The sequence below is a fragment of the Microcebus murinus genome, chromosome 25, assembly GCF_040939455.1.
Source record: "Microcebus murinus isolate Inina chromosome 25, M.murinus_Inina_mat1.0, whole genome shotgun sequence".
Classification (NCBI taxonomy): domain Eukaryota; kingdom Metazoa; phylum Chordata; class Mammalia; order Primates; family Cheirogaleidae; genus Microcebus; species Microcebus murinus.
In genome coordinates this window covers 8004705-8023710 of record NC_134128.1, presented here as the reverse complement: position 1 = coordinate 8023710, position 19006 = coordinate 8004705, and the positions used below count along the sequence as shown (strand labels likewise).

The window sequence follows — 19006 nt, the reverse complement described above, 5'->3', positions numbered from 1 at the left end:
TACTATTTTCATTTATAATACCAAGTCATGAAATATTCTTTGAAAATGAAATTTTATTTTTTTTATTTTTATTTTTTTTAAAACAGGAAGTCTCCAAGTAGAAAATGAAATTTTAAATTGGTTCTCTATTTTCCCACCATATGGAGCTACTATAAGTAACTCTCTCCCTATACTTGGACTCTTCAGTAGCTTCCAAATTTTTTCTAATAAAAAATAGGATGAAAAATATTTTATTAGCTGGTCTTAGAGTTCTGTTTAGAGAGGAAATTGTCTTTATTCAGGAAACGACCATGATGAGCTGCTTTTAGTGGTCAAAGAATTTCAAGAAAATGAATGTCAAATCCAATTTTAAGGCGTTGGAATTGCTACAATTTAAAACAATCTCCCCCACTTCAAGCCCACATAGTAAACTGCACTCCTGTGCTTTGTGTGGGGAGTTTGTGGGAGAATTAAGAAAAGAGCTTGAGTCAGGGAGGAGTCAGGAGTGAGAGCAAGTATCCAGGGGTGACCAGAAGTGACAGCAAAATGTAAGTGACCAGGAATTTGCAGAAATACCAGAGAAGGGCACTGTGCTTCCCTAAGGAAATGGAACTAAAGGCCTGAGCCAATTTCATTTTAATTTTAAAAGGTCAAGATGACCTCAGCTGACATCTATGAAATAAATAACACTGACAAAATAACACAAAGTTGGATTTTGTTTTTTGATCTATTGGAGAGTCTTTGTCTTCTAGTAGAGAAGATTTTAACACGAACATACATGTAATGTCTTTTCATGCTTTCAGTTAAAAAAATTACTCTTCATGCTCTTAAAATAATTTGTTGTTTATTTTATTTTGCTTTAGTTATAGGGACTATACTTTGCTCTTTGTACCCTGTAGTGATTCAGAAGTCACAAGTTGACATAGGTCGGGCTTCCCAAGAAAGAGGTGGAGATTTGCATGCAGGAATTTGCTAGAAAATGCACTCAATGCACGGCATTTATAAGGGCATGAGGGACATAGGATTGGGCTGAGGGAGAAGCTGAACTGCGGTGCAGTTGCAACAGAGGCCTCAGCCAAACCTACATACATGCAGCTCTGAGATTGGGATGGCCCTTCTAGAATGTTCTAAACTGAGGTGTGGGGAGTGGAAATAAAGGGGTTGTGGAGGAAGCTAGGTACTTATTTATACTCCTGGATTGGCCAGTCATGAATCTGGGCTGTCTTTGGAGAAAGATTATGTCTTAGGAGCAGAAAGCTCCTCCAGACATGTGCAATTCCTGGGGCGGGACCAAGAAGTGAGCCTTCTGCAGGCAGCCCTCCCAGCCGCTCAGGGTTGCAGTGGGGTTTCAGACCATGAGTAGGTTAGGATGTCTATCAGAAATAACTTTGATGTATTTTAATGTGGGTGTTTTAGCTACTTGACTGGGAATTGAAGGGAATTTGGATGGAGAATTTTATGGACAAGAGTCATGCAATATGGTGGCATCACTGGTGAGGTTTTTAGAACAATGGCACGACCTTCTAGATCTAGTACCTATCATTGCAGGCTGGTTTAGATATAGTTCAAAGCAAGGGGTAACACCCTGTATGCAGTAATATGATACATTAGGACCTTTTTGAATCCTTCTAACCTCTCAAGATTCATATCCCTCAGGCTCCTGCCATTTTGTCTGGTTAATATATAAATAACCTTGCAGAGATATTATCTTTAATTCGATTCTGTCTTTCCCCCAACTGTTATGTGTGGGCACTGTTCATATCAGTGAATGTTCACTTTATATTAAATGCTTAAAAGTTAGTTTTGATACCATATGTTCTTTACTCTCTAGTTAGATAAGTAGTAATCAAAATTTCCATATATATAATATATATATTTTTCCCCTGAAGCCAATCAGCCCTAGTAGTCAAGCAGTTCTTTGACTAAGTGTCCACAAATAACATTCCTTTAGAGCTGATGACAAGAATGATGCCTGTGCAGATATTTCTTGTCTGTCCTTCGAATGCCCTTTCCTATTTCCATGTGAATGTCATTACATAAGGATTGAAGCAATTAATTAGCCAATTTGAAAATAATTCCTTCTGACAAGCTGGCCACCTTCCTTTAGCAAGAGTGTAAAATGAACAATCTAGGAGACATGTATTAAATTCACTAATTAAATTAAATGCAAAACCAAGGACTTCCAGAGACCATGTTTCTTTCGTAAAGCAAATAGACATTTTATAATTAGTAATTAGATCACAGTCATTCGTTTCATTGTAAGTAGCGCCTGACTTTGAGGGTAAATTCACAAAACAACATTAAATAGCAAAGGTACTTGTATGTTAGTGCCTGAACATGTATTTCTACCATTAGATTTTCAGAGGGCAATTTCCCCATAGATATTATCAATGAGAATTTTTTTCCTAGAGTTATAAGACTTCTCCCATATCTTTCTAAGCCTGCGAAGAGAGAATATACTGGTGGATACATCATACATACTAATATCCTGGCCATATTGCTGGGTGTGACAAGAATGTCACTTGCCATTTCAGAAAGATGTCATCACACCGGAGGACAATTATTGCAACCTGTCCCCTCTTTAGGGGAAGCATAGTTAAGCTTGGTGATACAGTCAAGTGAGATCCTGTGTGACGGGAATTCGAGGTCACTGCAACGTTCTCTGTCCCTGGAAGCATCACTCCTTCCAGATGCCTGTGGAATTGTCAGCCTTTCCATTTTGGCCAACGCATCTTCGCGTTCAATGAAACAGTGACGAATGGTAAACTCTGCAAGTGGGTGTTGAGTATAGAGATCTGAAAATCAGGGTGGAGGTTTGAGTCAGTGCTACCTATTTCAGAATAAAGACTTCCCAAGGAAAAAGTGCAAAGTGCCCAGGGAAGCTGTCAAGGTGGTGACCCGAGGAATAAAGGAGAAGAGTGTATGACGGAAAAGCTCCGAACTGGGCAGAGAGGGAGGACACAGAAAGGAGAAAGTGGAGGCGGAAACCATGGGAGGAGAGACACTACTGCTTCTAGGTTCGTGGTCCCAAGTGGGGAGTGGGCTTAGGTCTGGCTCTGAGCCAACACCAGAAGCACCTCTCTCGTTTCCCCAAAGATGGAGCTGGGAGGGTCCAGCTCACTGGCATGGACCAAGGTATATTTCAACTTGCAGCGCCAGAGAAACCACAGGCGACAGGGCCAGATGCCATGTTGCATGTGAGGTTCAATAGGAAATAACTCAGACTGCAAAGCCAAGTTTAGAATCAGAAAAACAACTAGTTAGCAAACAGCAGCGAGGACAATCTGTCCCAGCGCTGGAGCAGAGGATCGCTCGGCTCTGACAGTGACAGGCGCCGCCCAGCACAATGCAGCTTCTGTGACCGCCCAGCCCCACGGTGGCGGACATCCAACCGCGGGCACAGGCCCCTTCATCCTGGAAGGTCCCTGTTAGGAAGCAAAGTCTGGTAAGAACGAAGAAGTGGAAGTTTAAATGCAAATCAGCGGGTGAAAAAAAAAAAAATGAAGAGATATCAGCAGGTCCAGACTGAAAACCCAAATATTTCCTTAATTTCAAATTCCACAGTAAGTGGAATAATATTACACAATATTGGAGAACTCTAAAATAGAGCTGGCATACAAACAGGGTATTTGCATATTTTGTTATTTAAGAGGAAGATGTGGGTGACAAAGGATTTATTGCATGCTACTTCAGCCAAAGAGTTGATTTGAATGCATGCTATCTTTTCCTACGAATTGTTGTAAGTTAGATGATAAATACATCAATATTGACATGGGGATACTCATTCGTTTGCTCCTTTAACAAATATTTATTGTTTGCCTACCTTGCTGTTGGCACAGTGCCCAGCATTAGGCATACAATGGGGACCAGGTTCCAACAGGGTCCCTGTGCTCGCAGAGCAGCACGCCCCAGCTAGGGGACACAGACCTCAGTCAAATAATCATTGGTCATTGCCAAGTGGAAATCACTGGTCATTGCCAAGCAGAAACCATCTTAAAGGATATGTTATAGTAGAGAGACTTGACTTAGAGCCATGAGAGAAGTCTTTGCTAAGAAATGGACCACTCCGGCCTGGCGAGGTGGCTCACGCCTGTAATCCTAGCACTCTGGGAGGCCGAGGCGGGAGGATCACTTAAGGTCAGGAGTTCAAAACCAGCCTGAGCAAGAGTGAGACCCTGTCTCTATTAAAAATAGAAAGAAATCAATTGACCAACTAGAAAAATATAGAAAAAATTAGCTGGGAATGGTGGTACATACCTGTAGTCCCAGCTACTCAGGGGACTTAGGCAGAAGGATCACCTGAACCCAGGAGTTTGAGGTTGCTGTGAGCTAGGCTGATGCCATGGTACTCTAGCTCGGGCAACAGAGTGAGACTCTATCTCAAAAAAAAAAAAAAAAAAAGAAAAGAAAAGAAAAGAAAAAGAAATGGGCTATTCCAAATAGAATGAACACCGTGAGCAAAGGCCCTGTGGCATGAGGAAGCATGACCTAAAAGGTCACCATGGGCATTTGTCTGAAGAAGTAGCAGGATAAAGATAAAGGGTCATCTTCCTCTCAGAGAAATGGAAGCTCTGGAAGGGTTTTAGCAGAAGAGCTACATTCTCAGAATTATGTTTCCAAAAATAATCACTCTGGCTTCTGCGTGGAGGAGAAAGGTCAAGTGTAGTTACAGGAAGATCAGTGCAGCGATCTAGGCTGTTGCAAGCAGAGGCCACTGAAGTCATGGTGACAGGCAGCGACGGTCGCATGGGTCAGGGTGGAGATGCATTTGCAAAGTGTTTAGGAGACCAAATCCACAAGACCAGGTATATCATCAGTAAGAGGGCGAGAGAGAGAGAGAGAGAGGCCGAGGGTGAGTCCAGGATATCTGGCTTACAGAGCAGGAAGCATGGTGGTGTCTTTTGCTGAAATAAGAGAAAACAGAAGAGGAGCACGGTTTGGAGGATGGGAAGATACAGAATTTAGCTTTGATACTCTTGCTATGCTTTTGTGACATCTGCATGGAGAAGACAACTGGCAGGTGGACAAATGGGTCGGAGACACTGATAGAATGTCTGGTCTACAGGTACGTACCTGCGAGTCACCTGTGCAAGCTCATCATTGCTAAGAATGGCCAGGAAGAGCATACAGAGTGAAAAAAAAAAAGGGAGGGCTTGGCACTGCATGTTGGATATTTGATGGCCAGCTTTGTGCAAAGGAAAGGGAGTATCCAGAGAGGTGGGGGTGAGACAGGGAGAGTCCTGCTGCCACAGCCCAGGAAGGACAGCGTTCCAAGCAAGGAGGGCGTGATCGCCAGCGTCAAAGCAGTGCTGTGCGGTCGAGCCAGATGAGGACAGTGAAGGGCCCATAGAATCTGCGCAAATGAAGGTTCTGGGACCTTAGCGATATGGGTTTCAGTGGGGGACTGAGTGACTGGCAGGAAGGCTGGGGAGTAGGCGGGGAAGTGAGGACGGAGGACGAGGATGGACAACTCTAGTGCTCTGTGAGCTAGGGTGGCTGAATGGGCTCAGAGGCTGAGCATGTGGGCCCTTAGGCATGAACAGAAGGAGCTGCTGAGAGATTGTACCCGAAAGAGAAGAGTCACTAGCGAGGGCAAGGAGAGGAGAGGGGAGGAGAGACGTCTGCAGCCCAAATGTTTGGCCCCAGACGGTCAAAGAGCCCTCCTGTTCCAGCTTCCATGCTCTTTGCATGGCAGCAGGCAAGGTTTCTGCAGAGACTGAGGAGGGGAGGACCAGTGTGCGCGTGTTTGTGTGTGTGTGCAAGTGTGCAGCTGTCACCAAAGGAGGCGAGAAGCTCTGCAGCAGTTTTTGTGGAAAGAAGAGTGAGTTCATCACAAAGTGCATTCAGAGGATCCACCTAAGATTGGTTTTTATGCATGTGCAATAAAACCCATCTGCCCCATTGTATGCCTTTCTTCAGAAAGGTTCAGCTGCCGGGGGCTCGAATGTAAATATAATATTAATAGTTGGGTTCATCAGGGCTGAGATTTTGCCAGAAGAGGAAAACGAAAAGAAGTCAAAGGACAAGGGAATAGAGAGTGCTGGCAGAGGGTTATGAAACTGCTGAACTCTGGGCTCTGAGAGACGAGGAGGGATGAGACGACAGGACAAGGTCAAGGCGCTGGGAGGCTGAGGGTGGAGCAACGAGCCCAATGTCCTGAGGCTCAGGCAGGATCTCTCTGGGGACGGCTGAGCCAGCCAGGGCAAGGGGAAGAAGTGGCCCTCAGAGAACGTCTGCATCGGGATTCTGAGGGTGGGGAGCCCGGAGTGACGGCAAGACCCAAGGCGCGTGCCCTGGGCTAGATGACCGAGAACTTGAGAGAGGCCCTTCTGTGCAGCAAATTGTCCTGTGTTCGTTGCCATTACTGGGCATCAGGCCAGATGCTAAGACTTTGACAAACGACAGGGAAGGGAGTGACCAGGAATTGGCCGGAAGACAATGACATGAAGGGGTGGCAGAGCTGAAAATCACGAAGCTCAAAAAAAACGGGATTTTTTGCAAGAGGAAACAAGAGCCATGGATGGAAGCAGACAAGTGACAAGGAAGCTGGCGGTCCCCCTCCCCGTGCCGAGGTGTGCAAGGGAAAGGCAGCTCGGGGGCAAGCAGGGGTGTCCCCTGGGAAGAGGCAGCTTTCAGTCGAGGCCAGATGCATGCAAGATGGAGGAGCCGGGAAAGTTCTTCCGGTGTCAGAGGGGAAGGGGCAGGGCGGCTGGGCGGGCCCGGAAGTGCGGAGCATTATTGTCATAAACACAGACAGGAGAGAGGACACCGTGGCTCCCCTTATCCACGGGGCATGTTCCAAGACCCCCAGTGGATGCCTGAACCTGTGGATAGTTCCAAACTCTACATGTATTTGTTCCTGTGCATACTTAGCTGTGATGACGTTTAATCTATAAATTAAGCACCGTAAGAGATGAACAACAATAATAATAAAACAGAACAATTATAAAAACATGCAGTAATAAAAGTTATGTGCATGTGGTCTCTCAAAATATCCTATTGTACTGTTCTCACCCCTCTCCTTGTGACAACGAAAGATGATACAAGCCAACCAATGACATGCAATGAGGTGAATGATGTAGGCAGGGAGATGTACATTCGCTACTCTTGACCTTCTGATGATGGGAAGCAGGTGATCCTGGATCCAGGACCCATGACGACGTTGAGAGACGGTGTCAGGAGCAGACCCTGCCAGTGACAGATGGGTGGCGATGTCCACAGCGTGGAGGTGCTGGACGAAGGGAGGGTTCACGCCCTGGGTGGGACAGAGTGACATGGTGAGATTTCATCATGCCACTCAGAATGGTGCCCAGTTGAAAACGTATCCATTGTTTATTTCTGGAATTTTCCATTCAGTATTTTTGGGCCGTGGCTGACCACGGGTAACTGACAACACAGAAAGCAAAACCGAGGATTAGGGGGGACTGTTATACTATAAAGTGCAGACCAGGAAGAGGGGAAATGCTTTTTTTAATCAAAATGGAATGAGGAAAAAGAAACTAATAGTCACTCATCTCTACCAATATTTAGCCAAATTAAACCAAGAAGATCAGGACCCCCAAGTAGTTCTCTGACCTCCAAGCAAAAGGGACTCAGAATTTAAAGAATTTGCTCAAACTAGGGTTTGAAGTCCATTTTAAACAATTCTCTGAACATTTAACTTCAAATATTTATTTCACATCTTAAAAAGCTTGTTTGTACCCTAGTGAAAGAAGAGAACAAAAATATACGAGCTTGCCAATGAAAGATACTAATTTAATCACCACTTGGCTTTCTCCTCTTCAAACTGAACAATCTTAATCCCTCCCTCTTTTGCAGAGGTCTTATTTACTAATCCTGGTCGACTTTAGGAATAGGATGCTCTCCAAGTTCTCCATGTCCCTTAACTTTGGAACTCAGGAATGGACACGTGCCCCTGGAAAAGTTTGACTAATACTGGGTATAAAGAGAGGTGATCTCACTTTTCTCTGGGCACTTTTTTTTTTCAGACAGAGTCTCACTGTTGCCTGGGCTAGAGTGCCCTGGCGTCAGCCTAGCTCACAGCAACCTCAAACTCCTGGGCTCAAGCGATCCTCCTGCCTCAGCCTCCCGAGTAGCTGGGACTACAGGCACGCGCCACCATGTCTGGGCACTTGTTTTTGCATCGCCATACTGTGCAACTTTTTAAAAGCCGATGTTATGACCGGCTCCAGCTTATCTATTTTCACTGCTGGCTCCTTTTTAAACATACTTGCCTGCAGCCAGTCCCATCTCATCTTCTATTCATGTCCTTCCCTCTCCTGAAGGTACTACTACCCTGCATTTATCTTCAGGGAACTTTAAAAAGCATCATCCAACTGCTTTTCTAATTTAGTAGGGTTATTTTAAAGTTTGCTCTCCACCAGCAGGCTGAGGCTGGCAGTCCCCTCCTCCAGAGAGGCAGTGACTAATGTGGTCTAGGTTTCCTTCATGCCACTGCTGTGTTTGGGGACAGCTGTTTGCAGACATTTCCGCCTGGATCGTTACCTGCTACTCCTGGGGCTTCTGTGTGCTGGGCATGCTGCTGTGGAGCTCAGGCCTTGCTCGGTTTCATCCTTGAGCCTGTGGCTTTTATCAGTGTTAAGAAAATCAACTCCCTAATGTTTCAAACCTTAAGTCTAACATTTATAGACATTAATGTTGAAGACGGCTATTTCTCAATTAATATGTGCAGACAACAAGGACCTAATCTTTTAGATCCCAAATCAGCACCTTGATCATTATTATTATTTTTTTAGGTTCTTGTATATATTGTGTAGCTCAGGATCTAAGTTGCCCTCCAGGCGCCTGTGAGCCTGGGAGACGTCTGGTCCTAATTTTTAACCCAACCATTGAAGAGGACAAGAGCATCATTAAACAGTGAAAGAGTGAATGTAGAGTCAGAAGATTCTGGAAAGGATACACCTCAGCAGGTATAAATCCTCCCTCAAGCCAGAACTAATCTTCTTCTGTCCAAGTTCCAAAGCCTTATACTTGATCTGTCTTCCTTTGCTCAGTCCTCAAGATTTCTCTGTAAATGTTGTTATAAATTTGCATCTAAAAATTGTTTCCCCTGTGAAACTGCAGGCCCACTGAGAGAAGTTCCGGATGGTGACTAACTTATTTCTCTTTCACTCATACTGTATGTTACATAGTCTCTTACAACAGCCAGTGCTCCACAAATGTTTGTTGACTGAATGAATAATGGAAGGGCACATATAGCTTAGGAGAGTTCAGTCTTAACTTGGATTTTTGTTTTGGCAAAATCGTTTGATTTTTAATCAAACCCTTTCTTTTTTTCTGATTTGAAATTTTAATTGATTTAAATGATAAAAAAATGAAAATAATCAGTTTGAAATCTAGAAATAAAGATGTTTTGGTAGAAAACAATTTTCTTTGAAAGGCTCTCAAATCCATTTTCATAAGTGGATGTAAAAGAAAGTTACATATCTACCTGCCTCTTTGAGTTCTGGACAAAATGTTTGTCAATGTCCAATAGGCCAACTCCAAAAATTCCCTATAATACCAAATCGGTGAGAACAATATCTCTAGATCCTATTACACAATTTTAAATGATGTGATTATGCAGAAAAATCATATAGAAGGAAGTATTTCTGGATAAAGCACATCTTAAAAAATGAACTGTCTTGTCTCTCTTCCACAAAAATAAAATGTTAAAAAAAAATGAGCAAGACAATTTGGGAAAAGTTAGATTGAATTAAACATGTAAATATGACACTTTTTTCTACTGTCATGATACATGCAGAATTATCTAGACCAGGCTAAGAAAGCTGTTGTTTGCAATAATGATTATTAACAGATACTACTAGTTCCTCTTAATAAATAACCCTTCATGTATCAGATGGTCTAATGCATTGTGTCCAAAAGGATGTAATAGAATCACAGGACTATTCATGTTGACAGCTTAGCATTTTCTCTATAGAATTTATAAAATGTCTTAGCTAATACAAAATGAATCTGCGACATTTTAATGCAAAAAAAAGGGCAACAATAAAAGGTAATAATCGCTCAGCTACCTATTTTAATACAGTTTACCATATTACCTAAAGGTCAGCCTCGATGTTGATATCTTTCATGTTATGTGGAATGCAGGATAAATAAATGCAGAAGAAGAAATAGCGATAATGTGAGCCATGACCTTCTGCAGCACCTCCCACCTGCCTCCTTCTACATACGAGCTCACCAGGACACAGTCGTGAGCGTCTCCAGCCAAACACAGGAGGAAGGTAATAGTCCAAGCCCATTGCCTAGTGGGGTCCACAGTGATTTCTACAGTTACAGACCTGACGTGTCTAGAAAGAAATTTGGAAACAGATTGCCCACTGAGTTGCAAAACACCTCTATCCCATGAAGAGCTGGACCAGCTTAAAGAACATCAACACTATCAAACAAAATATAAACCTTTCCCCAATATTAAATATAACTACTATCACGTATTGACATCTTACTCTGTGTTAGGCATTATGCTAAATGCTTTATGTATAATATCTCATTTAAGTCTTCACCATTAATAAAATGGGCATTATGATTCCCATTTTATAGATGAAGAAACATGGAATTGAGGAGGATGAAATGACTTACTTAAGACTGCCCAGCCAGAAAGTGGTGGTTCTGGGATTGTAAACAAGATCTACCTGCTTCCCAAGCCTGGCCCATGGGTATCCCATAAAGAAGATAGGGCCTGCACTGTGGTCCTTTTGTATTAAATCCCTGACTCCAACCCCAAACTGCTTGGCAGAAAATTTCAGATCCTGCTCAGTTCTACCAGCCCCTTTATCTTTTCCTGAAATGTGTTTGTTGGGGGGGGGGGAGAGAATTATACTGCAAGATATCTGCAGAGGAATGGGTTCTGGGAGCAAACTTGGGAGATGCTACAATGAAAATTCTCCTCTTGGAGATTTACATTATATAGCAGCATCTTACAGGTTCAGGGAAGTCTTGCATTAAGGAAACACCAACTCAGTGTTTCCCACACTGATTTGAATACAGAAACCTTTCTGTTCCATAAAATATATTAATGACCCGTGAAATTTTTATTCTGCAGAACACATCTTGGAACATGGTGACTTAGAGCATTTCCTGAGCTTTTGTTTTTGGACTGCTGCTGCTATATTCCAACAGTTCTTGTTCTTGCATCTTTTTGGATATCACACTGCTTGAATCAAGCTGGAGGTTGCTCCGTCTCTTTGGACACAAGGTCTGCTCTCTCTAAGAGGGTCAAGTCTCAGCTCCAAACTCATCCAGACCCTGTATCTTTCACCACCCCTGTGACTCCATGTTGCCTGGGTCCCAGCTACACCAAGAATAAAGTCATCTAAGTTACAACAAACACAAATGTCAAGAGAAAAGAGAAAATAAGGGAAAGATGACAGGGCAAAGGAAAATAGAATGAAAACAGGTGATTCAATTTTCCTGATTGAAAACTCAACAATCATTTCCTTAGTGACATATGAGAATGTATGTGTAAACTTTCTTATTTTGGAGCCATTCCCAAAAGACTTAATTATGTTTTTGTGTACAGAATTGCAAACTCAGAATGGGAACAATTCTGTCTTCCATAACAGGGATGTCATTCAAAGAAATAAGTTCTATCATCCAGTTACATGGAGCACCAATTTTCTGTAAAGAGAGTAATTAGTTCATTTATTCATTCAACAAATATTTACTGAGCACTTACTAAATGCTAGGTTTTTCTATGTACTTAAACAAATAGGTTAAACATACTGTGTGTTAAAAGATAATAAGTGTTACTTGGAGACTTTCTGTTTTAAAAAAAAAAAAAGAAAAAAAAAAGATAATAAGTGTTATAGAAAAATAGAGTAGAAAATCTGATTAGGCATGATCTCTTTTAGGGGAAAGGTACAAATCACACTGGTAAAGTGGTAAGATCAGAGAAGGTGAAATGTGAGCAAAGATTTGAAGGAATTGAGGAATCGAATATTTGGTGTATTTTTATAGCCACGACTTTCTTTTTTATCTCCTCCACTGTTCTCTTTTCTTCCTCCTATTCTTTTTTTTTTTTTGCCTCAACTTTTTTGCCTCTGATTCTTTTAAAGTAAGTATTTTTAAATGCCTTGTTTTTTAAAACATATGTATTCAAATGATTTAGAAAAGTATAAATAAGAAAGAATGAGAAGTGATCTTACAAATAAGAAGACTTGTGCTTTTCATGTTGATTTCCCATGTTATAAGCAGCAAAAATTTGTTATATAACTTATTTAAAATAATAAGTTGTTAAAACTTGTTTATTTTTCTGGTTATGAATATTTTATAAGCATTTCTCTGGTCAACATATAATGTGTATTTATTTCAAATGATAAAATCAGTTAAAAATTCTGTAACAAATATTTCTATTACAAATTTGTCATCATTTCTCAGAAGAATAAAAACAAATGCATTAGTCTAAGGTTACTCTTCAAAATAGTTTATGTTTTTGACATGGTAAATAATAAAAAGTAACACTGAATGAGTGACTATCATGCGCCAGGTACATGCAAAATTTATACTGCTTGATCCTTACAAATCTGCAAAGCAGATATGGTTACTCTCTTTTACAGATGAGGAAACAGGATCAGAGATGTGAAATGCTGTGTCCAAAGTTACAGCTTTATTCGGTGTAAGAGCCAGAATTCAATATTAAGTGTTCCCTCATTTAGGGTCTGTGTATTTGAACAGTATGTTGCTCTGACCCTCTGTCAAGTTCATCGTACATGGCCTATGATTGTTTATTTGTCGACAATTCTTCGAAGATAAATCATCTTCTTTTAAATTAAAAAAAGAAAAATCATTTTCACTTCCTTTAAATTACAAAAAGACAAATCATGTAAGGGTTTACAAGCTACATAGGCAGGATTTTTTTTTTCCTTCTGGAAAAAAGCAGCCCTGAAAACAAGTGATGGATATTAGATAGTAGGTCTTGTTTTCTAAAATTTAATACTGGTGCAACAATTTTTTTTTTAGACAAACCATTGCTCCTTACAAAGATAAAGGTAGAAAGATACCTAGAAAAAAAATCACCCTAGTGCACAATCTCAGTTTCTTCCACGAAGAGACTAGATCTGGAAAGATTAGTATGTCACCAAATAAAAGAAAGTAGAAGAAAAATGGAGTAATTAAGAATCACATCTCTGGTTCCATATAACACAACCACACTACAGTCTGCTATTGGCAGGAATATACTATCATTTACTGCCACAGATTATCACTTGACACAAGGTACTTTATAGAATTATATTAGAAAACAAGTTTAAAAAGGAGGAATCCTGTGATTCACATATTGGAAAAATCTTGAGTATGCGTAAGGTAGCTCATCCTCTAGATTAAGTTGTTGATGTGTTTTTGTGAAATGTATATGAACTGTGTTTCCCTTCTGATAAGATCCCATCTCTCTCTGTCTCTTTCTTTCTTTCTCTCAGAATTAGAGAAGTGATTTGGATTTGAGGTTCTCCACTGTGGTGTAACTGGTCAGAGGGGATGTGAATGTAGTCTGTGGGCAATAAAATCAGGATATTCATTTGCAAGAAATAAAGTCAAAATGATATTAGTGAAAAAACACATACATTTTTACACCTGTCCCAGCATGTCCCAGCTCTGTAGGCATTCAGATCCCTTAACTCGGGGAGCGCTTACATGTTCATGGCTTGCTGTATGTATGTGCTGCAGGACAGGTGCCATGTGGTAGAACAGCTAGGAGTGGTACAGCCCCACTCACCCAGGCAACGATGGGCAGAGGCAGCAAGTACTTCCTGCCTATAGGCAGCAAAGCACGTCTACCTATGAGAAACGATATAGCCAGAGAAATGAAAAGATCTTTTCCCCAAATTTCTTCTTCTCCGAGCAGAGTAAGGGCTACACACGATGAGACCAAAGGAAGGCATCCATCACAGGTGTTACACACATGTAAAAATACAGTGTGTACGTAAATAGAGATTTATTACAAAGAATTGGCTCACGTGATTATGAAGGCTGAGAAGTCCCAAGATCTGCACGTGGCAAGCTGGAGACCCAGGAGAGACAATGGCAGAGTCCTCATCCAAGCCCTGAGCCCTGAGAACCGAGAGAGCTGGTCATGCAAGTTCTGGTCTGAAAGTCCGCAGGCTTGAGACTCAAGAAGAGCCAGTGTTTCAGCTTGAGTTGGAAGGCAGGAAATGACCCAGGTGCCAACTCAAGCAGTAGAAAGGGGGAATCTCTCTCATTCAGCCTTTTTGTTCCATTCAGGTCTTCAATTGATTGGGTGGAGTCCATCTGTTAGTTGCATTCAGAAACACCCTCCAGACACACCCAGAATGTTTGACCAAATGTCTGGGCACCATATAGCCCAGTCAAGTGGATACATAGTATTAACCATCACACATGTATGCTGGGGAGCCAGCTAACACATGGCTGGAAAAGATGGTTTGGGGGTTGATATAAACATGATAAATTTTAAATTCTCGACCTAAGAGGATCTAAAAATTAATTAGCATTGCTTAACTATAGCTATTTCATCAGTCTACCTGCTAGTTCCTCTAATCAGAGAAATTTCCAAGGAGTTTAGATGGGCTTTATACTCACATCATTTAGATTAAATATTAGATAAACTCAAGTTGATGACTTTCATGTCTTCTGGAAGATGCACCATCCATTTTCTTTCCTCCTCCCTCCTGGATTTGACAGTCTCCTTTCTTGCTCACCTCTCTCATTTTCCCCATTCCTTTTGTTCTGAATACTTTGTTTACAATAACACAGATAGAGCAGTCTTTGAGTTAAGTGCAATATCAAATGAAATTTCTTTCATAGCATTGCTACTTTCAAAGAATAAGTTTGTCCTGCAGATGCTGAATTTTTTATTTTTCCAATGACTATTAAATGTAAAAATGGTTAGTGTTACATATAAAAACAACAAATACTCTTACTGCAAACCCCTTACAATGGAATGAATAATCCATTTAAGAGGGGGGGGGGATTAGAATCTCTGCAAACAGAAGAATGCAGTTGCCATAATTCTTCCTTCACTCTTGCTTACTGTACCCAATTTTCTCAAACTTCCATTGATTGATGTCACTCCAGTGACTGTCACAGAAGAAAACTGTAATTTTCCTAAGCCTGCTTAAGCACCTCTAGCCTTGACTAACACTTCAGGGAGAAATTCTGATTTTTCTAGGAATAATATGTAACTAGTTTCAAGGTTTGCCAATAACTGGAATATATTAATATGTCAAACAATGTATATCTGTGATTATGTTGTGTTAGTGTGCCACTATATAATTAGCAATTTTTAGGTCACTATAATATTCAAAAGAGCACATATTTTGATAATGTACTGCATTACACGGCCCACAGAATACTGTAATTCTTAAGGAGACACTTGCCTCTGAGTGTTTTGAAAATTTATACAGTGGAAAGTCGGCTCATCTGGTTTCTCAGCTGCAAACCACTTGACAAATCCAGAGTGAATTTTAAAAATGCCACCCCTGCTATGGGAAGAGCCTGCTCTAGTGCCAGATTCCGCTGGTGGAGGGCTGTTTTCACAGCTTGAATATCAATTCTGGAAAAATATCCAACAGAAAGCAGAAATATTAGACAAAGGAGAAGACTGTAAATCCGAGGATATTATTATTTCCCTTAACTGCAGTGGTTTTTCCCTCATGATTGTCTGAACCCAAACTTTTCAGACTTGTCCATTTTAGAAATGTTGCTTTTACTGTTTTTAACTTGAAAACATTTTACGCTGTGCATGATTATTAACTCACGATTTAGCTGAGTGTTAATCAGAAAAAAAAAAAGGTCAAGTATAATGTGTATATATTTAAGCCAATTTACAAATCAAGGTAAATACTTGTTCTTTGTTTCCACTAGAATATAGAATATTCTGTGACATTTCCATGGGAATTAAAATACACAGTAGGTGTGAATGCATGAGGCCAGAATCTACAACTGACCTCACACCCAGCTTACTGGGAGAGTTAGAGACCCTAAGGCCAGGGTGTCCAAGAGAATACAGCAAGAGACACCTATATAATTTCTAATTTCCTAGTAGCTACATTAACAAAGGCAAAAAGAAACAATTGAGATTAATTTTAACAATATATTTGCTTTAACCCAATATATCTAAAATACATGATTTCAACACGTAATCAATATGAAAATTATTAATAATATGTTTTACATTCTTTTTCTTTGCACAATGTCTTTAAAACTCAGTGTGTATATTATGCATACAGCACAGCTCAATTTGGACCAGCCACATTTCAGGTGCTCTGTAGGCACATGTGGCTGGTAGATGCCATCTTGGACAGCACACCTATAGGTAGACCTGCCGTGGATTGGATGCCATCCGCTTCTTAGACTTTTGGAAGACAAATGAAGTTTTTGGATTTTTTTAATGGAAACCTTTTAGTGATGCATAAAAATATAGAAAAGTGCATAAGTCATACATGCATTTTGGTAAGTTTTCAGGAAGATCATAGCTGCTGAACTTGAACCCAGATCATAAGGTGGATCATTAATAGAGCCCCCCCTCCCCCCAGCCCCAGCTCCCTTCTGGTCCTCTTGGATTTTCTTTTAATATCACAAATATCAGGACCTTGTTTTTCTTGCTTCCCACTTTCCAAAGCAGATTCACTTATATGACCAGGAAGGGGATGCTTTAGACCCATTGGAAGCCAATCCTTTGGTGCTCAGGGCCATTTTATCCCTGGTCATGAGCCTGCATTTTGGATCCTCACATATATGGGGTCATGCCTGGACAGGCAGACTGGGAAAGAAGGCAATCCCTGACTACTTAAAAACTGGGTGTCTCTTTATTTATCCCGGCTCTCAGTCCTCCGGAACGCCACATCTGCACAAGATTTCTGACACTAGCTGCAAGTTCAGGGGTCTCCAGTGCTACCCTCACTTCAGACTAGCTGGCTACAAATTTGGGGGTTCAGGGTTCCTTAACCTTTTCCTAGTGATTTATAGTTTGCTAAGTACTTCATATGCCTTATCCCTAGGAGTGTTGAAGTCATAGCAGGAAAAGAATATAAATAAATAATTCAAAAATTGAGTGGCAATTAACAGAACAAAAAGATTATTCAACTTATTTAAGAATTAAATGTGCTAGCATTCATTTTTCTAGCACAACAGAGGCCTCATTTACATAACAATTGATATGCTAATTAAGATTTATCTAGAAAATCTGCTATGGAACAATACTTTGCTAATATATTTCAACATATTTTATGAGTTTGAAAATTTAAAATGTGATAGACAGGTTTTTGAGTGTTTTTTTTTTTTTTTAAACTCAAACAGTGTGACATAAAAAAATTAAGGTCAAGCAGACAGTTTCTTCTCAAAAAGGAAGATATTTTCTATTAAGCAGAATATTTGCCCTTTTCCCTTCCAAATGAGTAGAAATTCTATCATGTCCTTTTTTGAGACTGTATAAAAATTATATATGTCTATATATTTTATATTTGGTCCTCTGTATATAATGTACCTTGTTTCCTCTGGCTGCTTTCAAAATTTCTATCATATATTTTTGGCAGTTTGGTTATGATGTGTCTTAGTGTATTTTTCTTTGTTCTTATTGTGATTGGGATTTGTTAGACCCCACACGCCAATAATTTGTGGAAACTAAACTTAACTATACCCCAAACAATCTGCTGTGGAACCAGACCCATGCAGGGTGTCCTGGCCCTCCGAACAAGGAGGGTCTCCTAAATGCAGGTCCTGGGGACCCTCCATGGATCAGGATGGGAATCTCCACGTCATTGGAAAGGCTTGAGCCCAGACTTCCTTTCCTAGCAGTAAGCATGTATCAGTCATGACCTAGCCAAAATCTCCAGCCCAATTTGGCTAAGAAAGCCCAAAAGAGATTAGACCCAGGAACCTGGCCTCGACAGTTCCACGTGCTATAGGATTACCTTACAACCCACCGTAGCAGGTGAAGGAAAGAGCTCGCAGAACCATTTCCTCTGCTGTCCACTCTCTGGCTTTCTCTGGGGAGCCCCTCTACCACGTTATACTCGATATAGTTTATTCCGGTGATTTTGAACTGGGTTGTATTTAGATCAGCCCAGTTACTCTCAGTTCACGGGATCCTTCTCTAAGCAGGCATAATTACTCAGCTGTGGTTTTTTTTTAAGACATACTAAATGTCAAGAGCCAACGTAGGGGAATCATGTCATGTTAAGGCATTGCAGGGACAGCAGTCTGCATTGCCTATGCAGCAGCATGGGTGACACCTTCCATGCACAAGGACGGGGCGGGTGGGGGGGGGAGGCCATCCTGAGGCTTCCTGCACAGAATGGGATGTTGTCCCAAGGTAATATGTTGTCTCATCTGTTATCACTCTTTTTCTTCAATTGGGATGTCATCCATTTTCTCTTAAACCTCACATCCTCTAGCATATACAGGTTGATATTTCCATAATGCAAATTATGGAAACTGAGTTCAGAGTCAAAAGAACATAAAAACTAGCCTAAGGACTAAACGACTGCTGCTTCTGCACCTAATGCACTAAGTTAAGCTGATTTTAAAGGCCTGGAGTCAAGTACACAATGAGCATTATTTACTCTGAAACTATCATTCAGGCTTTCAAGTGATCTTTTCCGTCGTGTGGCTGCCTCTTGTGCGTGGAGACCTTACCTTACACTGTGGTGCTCACTCGCGTTGCCCACCTGCATAGCCAACAGGGCTCCCCACTGTTCCACGACGATTTGCAGAACACTGTCAGTCTCTGCAGCCATTAATTTTTTTTCTCCCCTGGTACGAGAAAACAAACACACTGAAATGGTGCCAAGATTTCACTTCAACCATAACATAAGATGAGGAGGATTTACAGGCAGAGAAATCCCTTGAACAGCAGCCAAAGAAGCAGATAAGTTTTTTTCCTACTGTGTGAGAATTTAATAAGGAGAATTTTACATGTAGGTGAACATGAGCAGGGCTTGGACAGGCCATAGGGCCCAGAAGTCTTTTACCTATAGCCAAAGAGCTCATGTTGGGAGGGGGGGCGCTGAATGGGAATCTTACAGGCTGGCGAGAT

General features: G+C 41.1%; 1 long non-coding RNA gene across 3 annotated transcripts; it reads right to left on the bottom strand.

Moving 5' to 3' along the window:
- Window positions 1-1860: 1860 nt before the first annotated feature.
- On the bottom strand, window positions 1861-18623 carry LOC105872907 (uncharacterized). 3 transcript variants are annotated; one of them, XR_012914911.1, is made up of 3 exons: window positions 18607-18623; window positions 7092-15523; window positions 1861-2774 (listed from the first exon to the last, which is right to left on the bottom strand). It is a non-coding gene; the product is annotated as an uncharacterized LOC105872907 (long non-coding RNA). The 3 variants fall into 3 exon arrangements; XR_012914910.1 differs by lacking the exon at window positions 18607-18623 and having other exon boundaries at window positions 7092-7234; window positions 8485-16471; XR_012914912.1 differs by lacking the exon at window positions 18607-18623 and having other exon boundaries at window positions 7092-8565; window positions 8900-16471.
- Window positions 18624-19006: the final 383 nt, after the last annotated feature.